The 6584-nt window shown below is 38.0% G+C and overlaps 1 long non-coding RNA gene across 2 annotated transcripts; it reads left to right on the forward strand.

The window, feature by feature from the left end:
- Positions 1-1268: 1268 nt before the first annotated feature.
- Positions 1269-6264, forward strand: LOC124168246. 2 transcript variants are annotated; one of them, XR_006866883.1, is made up of 6 exons: positions 1272-2284; positions 2720-2940; positions 3201-3399; positions 3506-3912; positions 4181-4386; positions 4528-6264. It is a non-coding gene; the product is annotated as an uncharacterized LOC124168246 (long non-coding RNA). The 2 variants fall into 2 exon arrangements; XR_006866882.1 differs by having other exon boundaries at positions 1269-2284; positions 3201-3912.
- Positions 6265-6584: the final 320 nt, after the last annotated feature.

Below are 6584 nucleotides of genomic sequence, written 5' to 3' on the forward strand. Positions count from 1 at the left end.
TCATCCATTGAGTTCTTTTTGCACAGAAACACATGCGATGCTTCTTTTATGAACCCATTTTCCGTTCCTGCATGTAAAATTGCAAATCTTTCTCCTCGGGAAGTGGGGGCCAAGCCCATCTGGCCAGATGATGATACGCTGTATCGAAACCGGTCGCAAATATATTTTATTTTGCGAAACAGCTAAGTCTTTTCTTAACCTTTGCGCATCGTTTCTTTGCATTTTAATACCGGTGATTGTATTAAAAACGTGATTATTCGACCTATGTTGCTTAAATCGACTATTCCACACATGACTGGTGCAGAATCGACTGAAAAAAAAACATTTAAATCGCGACATTTATCGCCGAAATAGCGTAAAAAGAGGGCGTGTGTTTCGGGTTGCCTAAGCTCAACATAAATTGCCCTGGTGCCACCGTAGGATGTCAGCCTACATGAACAAAATTTTTCTCTGTTCACTTGGTACTTTGGGCTACATTTTGTAACATGTCGAACTTTGAATTTCGAAAAATGTTGTTTAATGACCGCCCCTAATGTACTATCGTTTTCAAAAGAATGTAGACATCCACGAGCCCCACTTAACTGATGTGGTAGGGTCGGTAAAAACTTGGAATGTTGGCACAGGAGGTAGCTTGCATCCCTCACCAGTACGCCAGCAATAGCCGACGAGGACGGACGCGGAGGCGACCGGGCTAGCGAGACAGGAGTCAAAATACAGGCTCAAATGCCCTAGCGGATAGAATGCACTGAGGAAACTCACGTCCACGCACAGGTTGGGCCGTCGCAGTTTTCTTGTGAGCTCCGTGGCGAGGATTCCCTCTCTTCAGATTCATATTTGGACTCACCGTGAACACGGAATGTGTATGTGGCTCCGTAGATGAGTAGGATTACTTCACGCGCATTTAATGCACAGAAGTTATTGGGGGGATTCGAATCCGAGCAATTTATTTTGTGAAAGGTCAATTGATAACATCAACATAATAGATATAGTTGACTCAAGAAAAAAATGAACACCGAATTTTTTAGCGACTAATTTTTTAAAATTAATGACTCAGTCTGCGTCAACACATTTATTTCTAAGCAAGTTTATTGAAAGAGTGGAAATAAGCAGGGGAAGTGGCACAGGTTGTATTTTATCCTTGCTATTGTCAAATTTCCGTTGATAAAAATATCTACTCATATTATGGACAATACTCAATAAATAGCCAGATACACCCCAGCTAGCACACTCTCCGACGTTTATGTAAACGCCCAAGGCAACGAAGCGGCAACAGTTTATACTTTGACGTTGCGCCGTGGATGATGGCAACATGACGGCAACGCGTTGCCGTGAAGTTGCTCAGTTTGGACGGCTGCTTCATATCCTATTTTATGTGAATGCATTCGCTCTAATTAACGATCTGCTGTAAATGAAATGTTTTACGACTTACGCAATTATCTTTGCATAATGTGTTTTATGGGATAAGTGGTATTTATTCGACGATTTTGTGGATTTATTAATTAATATGTCTCCAAGTCACTCGGTGGCGATGGAAAAAGATTGAGATAATATAATATAAATGTCTCTCAAGGTTGATGGATCTCTGGATATTCGTTATCATCGAAGTGATATTACTTAAATACGATTGATAATTCGATGTTGTACCGTTACGAATTCCTCCTTTATGTGAAATTTAAGACTCAATCATATCGTCTGCTCACGACCGAGGCCATCCGAGACCATCATGCGCGGAACGCGAAATGCACTTCGGGAAGAACGGAAGAATCCGTTATCCGCCGCCACCGTGAACACCATCATGGCATCTTACAATTAGTAAATTTGTTGATGTTGTTAATTCGTGCTTTGAGTTCGTCGTGATGCTTTTCTTCTTTTTGAGTAGTCGAAGGACGGTTATGGTTCACTAAACCTTTAAATAGCTTTTATCAATAACTTTCATTTTCACATAAATTGTTCATTAACTTCATCCATCAAACTTAACGTGGTTTCAGCTTCTCCATTTTCACTTTTCATTTAATTTCATCTTCATATCCGATCACCATATCCACCCGTCGTACTTTAGCCTTATTATATTCGTAATTTTCACTGACGTGAATTTTCGTTTGTAATTTTCGCTAACGTAAGTTTTCGCGAGTGATTTCAACTCCTGTTTAATCGTGATGATAGTGAGAAACAGTGTTCGGTGTTTATAACAAGTTTCTTTTGACTTTGGGAAGGGCAGTGCAAGTTAGAAGCCTCTTCGAGGGTTCAACCACCGTATTCCACCATGACTCTAGGTCTATGAAAGGTAAGTCTAGACACAGTTTACTGTCGTTCATTGTGAAATTCGTTAATAGTACACTTAAGTTTTCATTACCATTGCATTAGTTCTGTTGTATGGATTGATGGATGTGTGGTGAGTGCTCTTACTGCGCGTTTGTTGGTTCACAATGGCACACTTCAGTTTTTCTTTCCGTGGAGTGCAGTATTTACTGCATGTTGGCGAGAACTCACCCCCTGTCAAACACCCTTGAAATTTCGAGTATAGGAGCAAAATTTAGCGGAATTGCTGTGAGATTTTTCCTCAGTTACTGGAGTATACAATCATTTAATGCATCATTCTTAACTAGCCATCATTTACAATAATTAACTTTACTTTCAATTGAATTTTATGATCCCATGTTTTTTAGTAACTATGAAGAGTGACTCCTCATAGTCATGTTTTTTTCCCACCTTTTTTCAGGATGCCTTGGCTTGTGGTAATATTTCTTCCGCATGAAAAATGTACTGGCCTCACAGTGCAGGCTGTTACGTAGTCATGGGTGAAATTGGAGGCAGATAAGGTTATTGAATATTACCCCAATGAGAGCTATAACTGGTCCTCAGTGTCACAGGTCATAAAATGGCTCTCAACTCCGTGAGGAATGGGATATCTTGGGCGTGAAGTTCTGCATGCACCATTTGGTGAGTTAGGGACAATATTTGTGAATATTTGTTTAGTTAAGAATGAGGATTAACATTTTCGACTTGCAAGAGCAGGGTGCTGTTTAAATGTATTCATAGGAGTTGTTTCATGGTATGTGTGAGAGCACTGACTTAGATGTACATGTTACTAGTTTGCTAAGCCAAGTATTAATTTTTTTTTATTTTAGTTAATTTTGACATTGAGTGCATGCTTTGACATGTGTGGCAAATGGTGACATTGTAATATAACTATCTTCCAGAGACTGTTGTGGCAGCCATTGCTATTGAACAGAGATGGCTACTTGTGAAGATTCAGATGTGGAGACATTTTTGTTGTTGCTGAAATTTAAAAAGACTGGGAAAGGAAAAGGACAAAAAAGAATTGAAAGTATCCAAATATAAGTAATTCTTCATCAATGGAGACTGATGATGATTGGATACTGAAACCACCATCACCAGGTAAATATTTGCACTTAATAATTTGCTCTTTTGAGTGCTTTAGCATGTGCACATATAAGTGTAAAGCTTATCTATTCTGTTATCTGTTGCATGAGTGCCTCCTAAGAAGGGAAGGTTGCACGTAAAGATTCATCAAACAATGTTGGAGTAAAGGAGCCTGAAACTTCTCTATAGAATTGCAGTGTGTTTCTGAAGAATCAGTGAAGTCCAATTGTTAGAACCTGGTGCACCCAATGAGTTCAGGGGTAGGGATGAAGATTTCTTGGGATTTGCACCAAGTAAGGCTCTCCATATCTCCTCCCAACGTTTCCACAAGCAACTCACCCATCGTCTTTGGGGATTCAGGAATCCTAGGTTGAATTCCCAAATCGTGTGATTTCTGAATCCCTGAAGACAATGGGTGAGTTGCTTGTCGAAACGTTTGAAGGAAAATGGAAGACCTTACCCGGTGCAACTCCTGAGAATTTTAACTGTTATTGTTTGCTGGGAAAGAGCCTGAAAGAAGAGTATTTGGTTGGTATTTCACTTAAATTGTCAACTGTTTGACTTCATAGCCACCTTAGTATTGATATGCTCATGGTACTGTTTATAGATTATCACTTTGAGTCATGAAACTTAAGTTATGGTGCCATCATTACCTCCTTGTTGATATTTAATTTTATGATAACAAAGTTAATTACACTGGGATGTACTGAGAAATTTAAACATTTTATACCAATATGTTCAATGGTACTAAGGAATTACCATAGATAATTAATTGTCTGGTCATCTCATTTTTCAGATTTGTTTCATGAAGGAAAGAATTTCGAACATCATATTTAAGTGTAGTCAGAACTATCAAAGGGGGACTGGACTTTAAAAAACTGTCAACGACACGTGTTCTACCCTAATATAGAATGAGTTGGCTGTTTCTCTCTTTGAAGGGCCACTCAGAAAATATGATTGCCTTTGAAGTGCATTTTAGCTCCATTATAAATGTCATATTTGGTGAGTATTTTGTAATCATTGGTGCTTTTGATTTACTCTTCCCATATCTTGGAATAGAGTTGAATGAAAAAAGCTTAAGTAAATGGAAATGCTTTTAAGTGTGTCAGAGTAACATCTAATCCAATTATAATTACTTTGCAGAGAATGTAAAAGCCAAAAATGAGCCTGATTTGATACAATCAGCATGAAAACAAGCATCAGGGAATGATTCCAGGCCTCAAAATACAGAACAAAGAAAGGGAATAAGAAACGAGAAAGTGTTCTGAAAGGCAGCTGGAAGGGGATCTCGAAGAAGCATTATTCTTCCAATTTGCCTATCTCAGAACCTGCTAGTGTGGAAGGGCAGTTTGGCTTGTTATCTCATAACATGATTGTGGGATAAGGTGAGGTCAGCATATGATGACTGTTATGACAGGCACAGCCAGATATGCCATTAATACTCCTGGATCTTTGTCTCACAAGGGGAGAGTAGGAATGTTTCTTTGCCTTCTTAAATGCCATATTTTTTTATGATTTTCAGAATGCCAAATGCTGGTAGGAATAGGTCCAAGTTTGGTTTAATAGCCTTTCATATAGTTGAAATAAATTAATTTTAGTTCGTTTTTTTCCGTTGAACCTAACTTAAATACTACAGAATGCCCTACCCTTAAACAGCTCCATTGGTGAGGTGGCAAAGGTTAATCTTATTCCATATATGGAGGCATAAAATGCTGTAGCAATGCTAGGGTGCGCTTGTTGCAGTGATCTGCTTCCTTATTGTCAGATAACTTAGCAAGTTCATATTATGGCATTCATAATCACGCTTGCTATGGCAGTGAACAAGTGAATGTGTAAATTAGATGAAGAAGACTTCTTTAAGAATAACATTACCTAATTACCATGTGCTGATGTTCACTGTCACCACAAGCATGAATGTGAATGTCCTAGTATAAAATCGCTGTGTTCCATGGCAATTAGGAAGTTTATCACTAAAAGGAGAGGCCACATTAAAATGTGCACACCAGGGTTGCTATTGCATTTCATGCCTCTATGCTCGGAATAAGAATTCAATATATTATGTCAGATACAACTTTTAAAATATTCCCTTGCCCGTCAGAACCTGCTGCAATAGAAAATTTGAAAATAAATTAAGTCAAGACTCAACGAAGTTGAATGCAAGTTTCTGTTAAGACCTCAACCCCTACGGTACAATTAATGATGTAAAACTAATATTTGTTGATTCTTTATTTTGATATTGGAGTAATGCATGAGATGGATTGTTTTTGGGTAGTCATATACATTCCTGTTTTACTGTGTAGTTCTACCATATCATGGCTGATCTTTTTGTCAACTATTCGTATGAAGGTTTATGTTAAAAATAGTAAGCATTTTGAAACGTAACCATTATTTTTCATCCATCAGCACCATGGGATGTATTAACTGAATTATAATTTGGATTTTTTGGCCTTGCACCTACTCCTGCTGTTATGTAACTCTGATCATGTGAATCCCATGCTTGAAACTATTTTTCATGAACTACTTAAATGATAGGTGGTACTTCAATTCATTATCTACTAATTATTTCAAAATTGTTTTTGGGTAGTCTTATACATTCCTGTTTTACTGTGTAGTTCAAACAAAGCATGGTTGATCTTTTTGTCAACAATTCCTATGAAGTGTTTTATTAAGAGAAGTGTGCATTTGGAAACTTAACTGATATTTTTCATCCTTCTGCTACATGGGATCTATTAACTTATGTTTACTTAGGATGTTTTTGCATTGTACCTTTTCATGCTGTTATGGAGCTTTTATGGTATCAAATTTTTGTGTCCTGTTTGTAATGTGTGTGTGAATTAACTTCTCTAGTGATGCAATAAATATGATATGTTATTATCTAAATTCTGCCCATTATTCATTTTTATAATAAATCCCGATCTAGTAATTATTATTTGAATGCAATAGAATAGCCCGCCGTGGTGTAGCAGAAGAACGTAGTATCAAATAAATCCGCCAGGTGGCGCTACCGGCGCGTTGCTGGTCAGTTAGTTCTTGCATTTGCCGGTAGGTGTCACTGGTGTCTGTGACGTCATCGAAAAGAAACTGTTGCCGTATTTTTGGTGACTTTATATGAGACTTTTGCCCCTTCGTTGCTTCCTCGTTGCCGTCATGTTTATATCATCATATTCAACCGTTTCTTTACCGTTGATGGAAAGTTGCCG

The sequence above is a fragment of the Ischnura elegans genome, chromosome 11 (genome assembly GCF_921293095.1).
Source record: "Ischnura elegans chromosome 11, ioIscEleg1.1, whole genome shotgun sequence".
Taxonomy (NCBI): Eukaryota; Metazoa; Arthropoda; class Insecta; order Odonata; family Coenagrionidae; genus Ischnura; species Ischnura elegans.